This window comes from Vigna unguiculata, chromosome 8, assembly GCF_037176805.1.
Source record: "Vigna unguiculata cultivar grain cowpea cultivar isolate G323 ecotype 2 chromosome 8, ASM3717680v1, whole genome shotgun sequence".
NCBI lineage: Eukaryota > Viridiplantae > Streptophyta > Magnoliopsida > Fabales > Fabaceae > Vigna > Vigna unguiculata.
Genome location: NC_140799.1, coordinates 20,324,413 through 20,336,999, shown reverse-complemented (window position 1 = coordinate 20,336,999; position 12,587 = coordinate 20,324,413).

Sequence of the window (12,587 nt, the reverse complement as noted above, 5' to 3'; positions counted from 1 at the left end):
ATGTAACAAATTAGTCTAGAAAAAATGCAACGGTACCGAATAAATCAGTCCAGAAAAATGCAACAGTAAGCAGAAACCTTGTACAGAAAGTGCAATACTAAGTAGAAATCCAATCCAGATAGCACGGAAAGGAAATGCGAAGCAACTCAATAAAAGGGAGGATCAACAGATACAATGCGACAATAGGCAAGAAAATAAGGGCAATTATACCAAGTAGCAATGAAAAAAGGAAGCCAAAGCAAAAGGAATCACCTTGTAAGGAAAACCAGGAAGAAATTGGAGAAGAGAGGCATAAAAAAGTGAAGACATTTGGAGAGGAAATAAGTAAAGAACAGGGAAAACGAGGAGTTGTCCTTATTGAAAATATGAATATCGCGTGAAGCGAGATCACACTATTCAAAATCTGTAACTGCTGTTGGATGTGGCACACATGGCGCAGGTAGGTAGGGAGTCATGATTATAAAGTCTTGGAAAGTGCTGCGCAAAGGTTTTGAAAGGACAACTTTTTCACTTTCATCACACATAAATGGAATCTCAAAAGTTAGAGAGCTATGTACCCTCTCAGACCAAGGATATCTCTATAAAGCTGAGGTCTCTATAAGAAGCTAAGTGATAGTTCAAGTCATAGAAGGATGTCTCTATAAAGTCGAGGTGTTTGTAAGAAGCTAAGTGATGATTCAAATCATAGAAGGATGTCTCCATAAAGCTGAGGTCACTACAAGAAGCCAAGAGATGGACTACAATATGGAAAGATGTCTCTAGAAGGCTAAAGAACATTCTAGAATAACGAGATATGCTAAATATTCAAGGAAATAAAGGAGAATCTTAATAAAATGTTATCTCTCCCATATTTGGTAAATATAAACCAAATTAGGGGATATTATCATTATTTACTGTTTATTATCTTTTAGTTAGATTATTGGAGAATATATGATTATGTATATCTATGGAAATTGTAACTAATTTGCTTATAAATAAGAATGCTACTCCCACAACCAAGGGACAAAACTATTTTAGCATGAGTATTATTTGCAAAGGTTAAGATATTCCTTTACTTTTATCTTCAGTCTAAGATTCATTCACACCTTTACTAGAACAATATCGTTTAATTTTTATATATATAATTATATATTTTTTTATTTTGTAATTTTTAAATATTATTCATTTATAATATTTAGAAAAACAATCACGTCGTGTAGGTGATTACAATCTTGGTATCTAAAAGGAAAGATTTACGTTTGAGTTGTTTTATGGAATCACAATTAAATTCGAGCTTCATATTAGATTTCTCTTCTTTTATTAATGATATGTGCGATGGAGATTATGCACCTAACTTTAAAACTGATCAGAGTTTTCCCACATGTAATGAGTTAATTAAGTTGGTTCAATGGGTTTCTTATGATCTTGGTTTCGTTTTTGCCATAGTAAGATCCGATAAATATGATGGTCAACCTAGAAGAAAGACATATGTATTGTTAATATGTGAAAGAGGTGGAAAATATAGGAAATACAAATCTGATGTAGAGCTTAGTATATATGGCACAAGAAAATGCGATTGTCCTTTTAAATTGAGAGGTAAACTCATTTCTAATGACGAAGGGTGGGTGTTGAGGGGTAATATGTGATTATCATAACCATGATTTGTCACATACTTTAATTGGTCACCCTTTTGTTGGTAGCTTAAAGTCTAATGAAAAGTCTTTGCTTGTTGATATGAGTAAGAGTCAGGTGAAGTCTAGAAATACACTACTTACTCCCAAAGAAAATAATGAAATGTAATATGACAACCATCAAGCAAGTATATAGTTGGGCCCTGACCTCATGTAGGTTGGAAGTTTGTCTTTCAGCCATAAATCATGCGGCTCAACGTTTGGTCTCACCATAACTACCAAGAAATTGCTTCCTTCCTAAAGTAAAGAAGTGCTCATATATCCAACTCTACAAAAAAATGGGAAATGGATTTCAATAATGAAAAATTAACGAAAATATAACTACGAGAGATATGTATACCTATAAAAGAGTCACATATCTCGATAGTTGCCTTGTCTTTGCAAAGCTACCATCACCAAACAGTCATACAAGTGTGCAAGAGCAACAACTCCCCAATCACATATGCCATATGAAGGTAGATCTCTAAACAACTCAAGGAAAGAGACACGGACGAACGTGACGCTTTTACCAGCAAAAATTGTGCATCAATAAGGGTCAATAAATATGCCCAACTGAAAAACTCCCACTGTTGTTTTTCACAACAATCATTGTAAAGCTTCCTCAACACACAAATGCGCCATAACAGTCTCCAATGTACCATCTAAGTCGTGGGGTTCATTTGGACATAATTGTTCCACAATAGGCAAATGGAGTAGAGAAGACATGTTATCTAGAGTGATGCTCAACTCACCAATAAGGAGATGAAAAGTGCTTGTCTCCTTGTATCATCTCTCAACAAACGCAAATATCAAGCCCTTATCGGCATAATCATAAAAAAATGTCGCAAAGAGACATTAGACCAGAATTCGATACATAATCTTGAATAGCAAGGTGACACGCTCAAAATTTATTTAATTTTTTACCATGTGAGGCCAATTTTATCTCACATCAGTCATAGAGAAAAAAATTGGATATAAAAATTACTTAAGTCATGAAGCATAAACAAAAAAAATATATTAACTTGGACTTCCCAAAATGCACATGCTACATGAATGATGTAGCTCGTCGACAAAAAGAGTCAAATGGACCTCCAAGAAATCCACCTTGTTCGTTTTCTTGTTGAACAACATCCTCGCGCTACTAAACAACCTCCTCGTGCTACTGAATAACATCCTTCGTGTCACCAACAAGATGATGAGGTAAGGGTGCAACTTGTCCAGCTTCACCATGGCCATGCCTTCTATGAGCAGAAGTCGTAGGTCTCCGTCTAACTACACTTTGTGCAAAACTCTCAGCATGTGTTTCCTCTTCTTGCATAGAGGTATCAGATCGGTGTGTAGAGGTTTCGCGTGTTCTAGCCATATCTTTTCACAAAAATTTTACAAATGAAAATATATATATATATATAACAATAAAAAAATAAAACAAAAACTTATTTACAACCAAACCCAAGCCCCCTGTATCTATTTAAAAAAATCACATTGGGGCTTGGGTTTGTTTTCTACCACTCTTATTTCACTTTTAGGGCTTCTGCCTATACCTCCTAAGATTTCTTCTCCACCTCTAAAATATTTAAGTTTCCAACAGTACCCCTCTGACTTTGACCAGTAAAAAAGTAATTACTTATCTCTCTCTCTCTATTTTGTTCACTCTTCTGCTCCTCACTCTACACCCCTAAACCCACTTTAAGTTTAACCTAGCCTCTCCAAACCTTAATTTCGCAAGCTCTGCAACTGTCATTCCCCAATTCTGCAACCTTGATTTTGTTCTCAACAGCAGCCGCACAAGTGGTGTATTTGTTTGAGTTTTGTTTTATTTGTTATTGTTATATATTTTCATTTGTTTCATTTGTAATTTTTTTGTGAAAAGATATGGTTAAAACATGTGGAGCCTCTGCGTACCGGTTTGATACCTCTGTATAGGAAGAGGGTCTAAGAGTTCTGCATAGGGTGCAATTAGATGGAAACCTACATCTTCTACTTGTAGAAGGCGTGGCAATAGTGAAGTGGGACAAGTTGCACAATTACCTTATCCTCTTATCGGTTAACACTAGGAGGGTATTATTCAACAACACGAGGATGTTGCTGAGTAGCACGAGAATATTGTTCAACAAGGAAATGAAGAAGGTAGATTTTTTGGAGGTCCATCTAACACTTCTTTGTTGACGAGTTACATCGATCATGTACCATATGCATTGTGAGAAGGCCAGGTTAGTGTATTTGTGTGTGTGTGTATATATATATATATATATATATATATATATATATATATATATATATATATATATATATACACACACACTAGTATTTCTAACCGTGCAACGCATAGGATTTTTTAATATGTAATTTTTTGGGTAATGGCAATGAAAAATGAGTGCCATCTAATAATATATATGATGAGAAAATGATGTCTATATAAATTTATCAAGTGTATGATACATAAAACAAAGTGTCATCTTTGTTATGTAATCAATTAAGAACTAATTAAAAACATACTGTTGTATATTGTTATAATCTGTAAAAATAGTATGCTTCTATAATCTTCACCATTTAACAAACCTTGAAGCAAATGAGGTGGTTCTTTTAGTAGTGGAAGTTCCACTTTTTTCCATTTGATAATACAATGAGAATTGCACTTGCTTTGATGTTCTAAATTTTTTTACTGTTTCTTCATACCAAAGTTGACCTTCACAGTATTGGCATTCCAAGCAAGGTTGTCCAATAGAGTACTTCTAAACATAATAAAAAAAGCATTAGATCAAATGCATGTATTTAATGTCAAGTTATGTAGAATTGGTGTTTGTTTACCTTGCAACTCCATTTTCTAATATTATTCCCTTGTATTTGTAGTATCTAGTTAAATTGTAGTGGATTGAAATTCACGTTACAAATGATCCAAATTATGTACTTATTTACATGATTGAGTTTTGAATTAAATTTGTTAATTACCTTAATCTGTTATTGTTGCTGAAGAATGATTTGTTGTTGTTGAACCATTTCATTGTGTATTTGTTTCATCATCAAGACTGAACCTGTTTTGAAATTATTGCATTACTTCGAAAGTGCAACATATAAACAAAATATAAATAAATATTTGATATAAGAAGAATTAGGTTATAAATAGAAGAATTACTAAACTACAACTCAGTTAATGACTTCCTCTATATAACATTTTGAATAATTTATCAGATTGATTTATGTTGTTTGTCACTACTAAAGAAAACATATTTCATTATGTATTTTCATTGCGAAGTTCCAGTAAAAAACATATACATAGTTTTCAATATAAATTTCAAGTTAGTTCAGTCCAATGAAACCTGATATATTACTACTTTCAGAAGCATTGTTGTTGTCTTTCATTTTTTTTCTTCTGTTGTCTTCTTTTTATCTGCTAGAACAAAAAAGTGACTAATACAAATGAGCACTTTATAACGAAGTGTTACCAAATTACACCTCTTTGTTCAAGCTGTTTTCAAACTACATTTGTACAAACAACAAATAATATTTTTGTTAAATTTGGAAAATAATCAGAATATGTTATTTATTTTAGTATTCAAATTCTTAGTAATTGAAATAAAGTTAACTTTAAAAGATGACAATATGTATATAAGCATACAACCTCTGGTCAAATTTGATGGCATAAAAATTGAACTTGGTGAGAAGTTGCAATGGTCGTCATTGTCACTCTCTAATTTCAAGAATCTCATCATTGTCCCTATGTAATTTCAAGAAGGAAATGAACACCATTGCTACAACATGATTTGCATTTATTATAACTTCAGTTAATGAAAACCATTACCATTGAACAATTGAATAAATTAGATAAATAGTGTGAAAGAAATAATGACATACCAATAGTTTGGTCTTTATTAAAGAGTTTAGAAAATTTCCTTGTACACAACATTTTTAGTTGTGTTTGTGATATTTTCATCTTCATCTAGAATAAGTATTTTGAGTCATTTTTTTGTTTTTACTCTAGAGGTAGGAACATATAGTTGTCTATGTGTAAAAACCAAACATGTGATGAAGGATTATTTTGTTCCTTTTTAAGATTTTGAATATGGTGAGAGTTGATTAAGAAAACTAAGTGAAATCCCCACTGGACATTAAGATAGCAAGTTATCTAGATGTGAAGGTTCATTTCACAAAGCTCAAGAGAAGAACATGATGGATTGATTCAAAACAAAAAGGAAATGGAAAGCACATAAACCATAAAAAAACAAGAATAATTAAAGGAAGAAGAAAACATAAAATGGAAAGGAAAGAAATGGTAAAAAAATGTGAGAAGCATGCCACTACAAGGCTAGGCTAGAAGCCATGGCAACCTTGAAGATGAGTGGATGTAAGCCGCCATTTGCTATGCAAGATAAGGCTTAAAAGTATTCACTCCCAAAGGAGGAAACTCTCACAAATGGTTGAGACACAAGAGTGTTTTTACTTCAAAATGTTCAACCCTTTTACATGTCTAGGAGCACCCCTTATATTGAAGAGTTTATGGGCCTCTAAGCAAATAAAAGATACCTAAGGATGTCTCTACAAAAACCTAACCCTAGCTTCTAGAAACTAGGTCAAATAAGGATACCAAAAATGAGAGACAAAAGAGCTAACTATGGTGTGTGCAAGGCTAATTTCGTTCTAGCACAAAAGGAGACAAAGAATGTGTCTCATATGTCTCCAAAAAGTGGCCAAAGTGTGCTAAAAACAAAGGAGACCAAAGGTACATAGGTACACTTGCTTCATGCCTTTTACTTTATGCTTTATGCCTTTGCTTTACTCTCTCCTCCACATCATTTATGCTCCTCAATCACCATGCGCCACCTAGCATTGCTTTCTTACTCCTAATTAACCTACAAAGTAAATAAACATAGATTAGCATGTTGGCTTAAGTCAAGTCAACTATAGTCAACAAGTCAAACCTAGTCAAAGGTCAACAAGTAAACTAAAGTTGATTCAACTAAGTCAACTTTGGGAATCAAAAATAACAAACACAAATGAAAGGGATGAAGGATTAATGAACTTCCTTTCTAAACATGCTTAGTCTTCTTAAGCATGTGCCTCCATCCTTGGTTGGGGTCAATCCTTCATCAACATGGAAGATAAAGTCCAACTCTAGAGAGATTGACCTTGACTTTTATTGATGGTCATTGCAAAGCAAAGTGATATTGGAAATTGTCTTCTCTGGAATTTAAATGGCAAACCTAAATCTGAAGGAACTGAATCCATTCTTGGTATAAAATTTTTGTCACCAACATTTTTCGTTGTAATAACAGTTGTAGAGATGACATTTTTTTCCTAAATGATTGACTTTGAATCTTGTTCTATTACAAAAACCTTTTGCTTGATCAATATTTCTAAGAAGTATGACTGGTATCCTTGTTTTCAACTTCAATATGTGATTTGGAATACCTGAACATTTGATTTGATTCAAAAATTCGGATGTAAACCATTCAGATTGTATTTCGTCATCTTGATCAGATTCGCATGGTGTATCTGAACTTAGATACGTAATTTCTCACTTAATAAAGATAGCATAAAATCATTAACTTCCTTTACACAATCATATGTTGGGCAAAGTATTGCTCCATCATCAAAATAACTATGACTCCTCATATGTAAAACAAAATCAGGGTACACAAATTGAATCAAAGACATCAAAGGTGAATATGTATTTAAAATCAACAATTGTTGTGGAATTTCAACCATGCTTTCACTATTTTCATTTAAATCCATCTCTCTATCTCCAATTTTCAAGATCCAATCACCAAATTCTTTTATCTCCTCTACTGTCTGCCTATTTTGGGTATTATTTAATCTCATATTTTTTGTTAGCTTTAACACTTTACAATACTACCATAAGTCAGAATAGTGTATTGAAGATTTAATGATATCATACCTAGATGCTTTCTTTGCGACAGGTAGAATTTGTCTAAAGTCATCTCCAAGACAACCATTTTTCCACCAAATGGTTTACAATTGTTGCACCCATCAACATTTGTCATTATATCTCTCAAAGTTCTATCAAATGCTTTAAAACACATTATGTTAATCATAGGTGCTTCATCCTATATAATCAAACAGGTTGCCATTAAAAGCTTACCGCGTAGACTACCTTGAGTAATGTTGCAAGTTGATTCCTCATTAATTAGTAGTGGGATGCAAAAAGTTGAATGTGCAGTTTTTCCGCCAGGAAGAAGTAACGGAACAATGCCATTCGAAGCTACATTTAAAACAATCATCCCCTTGCTTCTTATTGCAGTTGACAATGTCTTCCACATGAAAGTTTTTCCTTTACCACCATAACCATACAAAATTAAGAATCCTCCATGTTTTGAAAGTATTGCATTCATTATATCATCATATACACGCATTTGTTCATCAGTGAGTGACTTGAAGAGCATTGCATGTTCTTTAGCCACGTTTTTAAATGGAAATAAATCTGAAATATCTAGTTGAGGTAGGAAAGGATAATCTTTTAAAGACCTTCCATTTGAGATCGACATTTTTTTGATTTCAAGAAGATAAGCTTTCTATAATTCAGATTCTTTCGTTTGAAGTTTTGCACCAAAAGGTAAATGATATCAATAAATTATATTCAGTAACTTATTCCTTAAACTAATTGACCAAAACAATAATTGTAATTGTTAAAACATTTTCATAAATATCCGAACAGATGCATCTTAATTTTGTACTGAAATCAGGACAAAGTTATGGTTGAAATTGGATTGCAAGCCAAAAGAAAATGACATTTAAAACACATAGAAAAAAATAAAGAAATAAATAGTTGAATAAATAATAGTATAGAATACCTGGGCAGTTTAAGTTCTTTCTTTTTTGGTATAAAATTACTTCACATAACACACTCCAAGTAGAATTCCAAACTACATTAGGTTTGGATATTGTATTCATGCCCAACAATGTAACAAACAATCTTCTAAGTTGATATCCAGAAGCAATTTCACTGGCTTCCTTAATTGCATCAATAAATTCCTTGTCATCAGCCAATAATCTTAAAGCATAACAAGCCTCCTAGAATGTTTCAAACATTTGTCCATCCATTGTCCTTATGCTCTCATAATCAACACACCCTTTTTGAATCGTCAATAATATTCTCATATAATATATTTCTTCAGAGCCAAGCAGAATATAAGTAAGCCTACCAATGTTGTAACCTTTCTTCCTTGGTTTCCATTCTTTTTCTTTTGTCATCCACACAAATTTACTTGGGAATTCCTCGTAAGTCAAATCTTTTACTTCTGTATAATTACGATTAGCCTCGAACCAACCTAGAAACATTGTGTTACTGTTTTCACATCTGTTGAATACAACATTAATATCATCATCATCTTTAAACAAAGTTAGATGCACGCTTGGAAGATGGAATGTTAATCTTTGAACAGCACGCCACCTATGGTAAATATGAAAAACAAATGTTCTCCAAACTGCTTCACATTGTGAGAGGTATCTACAGTCATAATACCTTTTTATTTCATCAATAATTGTTTCCTTGTTCAAATCTGCAACGTTAGTTATTTTAACTGTAGCTTTGTCCAGACCTTTGTTGACATACTTGAACAAATACATGATTGCATTTATCTTGTTACAATACTCTGTATTGACATGAACTTGATACCTCATTAAAAGAGGTGCACTGTAAGGAACCACACTAGAATTTTCTAGTTGGATTCCATTTTTTTCAACAAAATTGCCATTATCACGTCTTTTATATGATGGATATCCTTCTTCATCAATGGTAGTACAACTTGTAAAATTCTTTGGATAATATTTTGAACATCTACCTTCTTTCATACAAGGAGAATTGAATCTTGTAAGTCCACATGACCCATGTATCATGTAACTAGAAACAACTTTATGCAATTTTGGGTACAAATCTTGATTAGGAAATTCAGCTGAAATTACCTTATCAATATTTGCTGGAGTCTTCAATTTGCTTTCTCCATCTAACCACAAAAGTATATGAGCGTGTGGTAATCCTCTTTTTGAAATTCTACTGTATACATACATGATTATATAAAAAGAATAAATACAATGATACACAATTTTTGTAATTGAATAACTAAATATATAATATAAAATTGCATACAGAACATACCTGCAGTAGACTTTCCGAAAAAAGTCATTTTTTTAAAAATGTGTCATCATTTGATCAAGTTTCATTTTGAAGACTTTACACACAATGTCAAGTTTGTGTGATGCAGATAAACCTCTTAGGGAAACAAAATCACGTATTTCACTCCAATTTACAATGTATGTTATAGTTATGAACCAATCAGGATATCCAAATTTCTTACAAATTGCCATTGCATCTTGATAGTTGTTAAACATATATCTTGTACCACTTATAAACGAAGCAGGCAAGACTATACATCTTCCAATTGAAGATGGATTTGTCTTTCCTCTATTAACAGCCTTTTGTAATCCATTAAGAATATCATAATGTATTAACTTATGATTTTCTCTAATGAAAGACAAACGTTGTGCTTCAATAATAGTGTAGTAGTAGACCAAGAATTGTTGGAACAATCAACACGCATTAACAATGCTACCAAACTTCGAAGACCTCTACTGGATTCTAAAGGTTATAAATTCTCTCAAAGAAATACGAACTCTTACCCTTGCTTTACTTTTTGAATGAGTTTCTCTAATTGGAATATCCTCTTGATAACAATCTTTTCCAAGCGTAAACATTAGGGGATATTACAACGAAATAAAGGTAGTGTGAGTTTCATGCAATCTAGTCAATTCACTAGAACATTTCTTCACAATGATATCTCTTCCTACATCCAGATTACCAAAATCACCAACTACTAGTACAATTATCCCAACACATGAAGGTGTGTTGTAGACTCTTGGATCTTTCGATCTACCTCTAAATAATCTTAGTGTGAAGTCAGATTCAAATTGTTTGTTGACAAATCTTTAACTCTTCTAAATGATTTTGCAAGAACATTGTGATCATCAATCATTTTCATCAAGTCAGCAACCAGTGATTGATCTACCAAAGATTGATCTGAATATGACCTAAAACACATTTGAACAAACTGAAGTTAATAAACAATTTGGAAGACCTTTTATAAAATAATAAAACAGATGTTAGCTAACCTGAAATGCTACATTTTGTTGTTGATTTCACTTTTAGTATCATAAATGTAAGGTTGTGCAAACTTTGGTTTTGATCCATCTTGTGGCAACAAACTTCCAATGCGATGGTAGTTTTGTCCATTAAGAATGCATTGAGGTGGTGTAGAACCATTATTCATCGAAGTATCTATGTTACCTCCAATTGAAGTGAATGAGAACATACTGTTGTATATTCTTATATTTTGTAAGAAAATTCTACTTCTATCGTCAGAACCATTTAGCAAATCTTGAAGTAGAGGAGGTGGTTGTCGTAAAAGTGGAAGTTGAACTTTTCCCTTTTGGCAACACAATGAGAAATCAGCTTTGTTTAATGTTTTAGTTTTTCTTGCTCTTTCTTCATACCATAATTCACTTTGACAGTATTTGCATTCCAAGCATAGTTGTCCAAAGTGGACTACTTTTGAACCAAAAAAAAGTATATTACATAAATCAAAACAGATACATGTATGAACATATAAAGTTATATACTTACCCTGGATCTCTGCTTTAGAATAAAGTTTCGTTGTAAAAGTGCATTCTGTTAACAATGACAAAAGTAATTAAATTCATGGGTCTAATTTTGGACCAAGTCCACATCAAATGGTCTAAGTGAGTTTCAAATTACCATCATTTAGATTTGTTCCTCTTTAATGATTTATTGTTTCTAAACTTCTTCGGTTTGTTCTTCTTCGATCATCATAATTGAATTTCTTTTGAAATGATTGAATCACTTTAAAAGAATATTTAATAGACTTCTTCTTAGGAACAATAAAATAGAAATTTAAATGTTCAGAACTTCCACCTTGCAAAGTAGGTTTTAGTATAACCTTTTAATAGATATATAATAATTATAAAACAATAAATAATTTATGTTTGTTAAACTTGACTAACCTGCAGAATATGTTATTATTTGGTTAGTATCATTACGCTTACCATTGTCATTAGAACTTGAATTACTTTGTAGTATAGTACTCTGGACAACTATATTTCAGTAAACAAAATGTTTTAGTAATTGAAAATAAGATAACTTTCATAAATTACAATATGTTAAATAAACATACAAACCGTTGGCATATTTGATGGATTAAAAATTGAACTTTTTGAGTAGTTGTATTGGTTGTTGCTCTCAGAAATATTAACATTGTTAGTTATAGCAGTTCCACAGCTTTGTATGTGGTTTTAAACAGCTGCATTTGCATTCAAGTCGAGTGGTCATTTTATAAAAAAAAAATTGATGTTTATTCTAAAAGAAAAAAGAACACTTACAATCACTTATTCCACATATTGCATTTATATTCTCAAAGTTGTTGACTTAATTGTCCACATCTGCAAATTATTTTCCATAATGTATGACAATAAATAAAACAGCTTCATTTACATAACAAAAATGTTTAAGAAAAATAATAACTTACTCAAATCCAACTTAGTTAATGGCTTCCTCTGTAGAATATGAATCATAAATTGGTGGTTGTGAATGGTTTTTTCTGCCAAAACAGATTAAACCTATATTAATATGAATATTCAGGTTCAATCTTTCGGTTTATTAAAATTTCAATAACAATAATCAAACTTGATCTATTGCTACATTGACCATCATTGTTTGTATATTTCCTTTTTCTTATTATGTTCTCTTGTTGGTTGTCTAAAAGAAAAATCACAGTTGAGAAAGTGAGAAATGAAAACTTCATATTTGAACTATTAGACAAAACTATGTATGTTAATGAAGAATGAAAATCTAAAGAGGTTGATGGTTTAAGAGGAAGGTATATCCTTAGATTAATTGCAGTTATAGTCCATCAT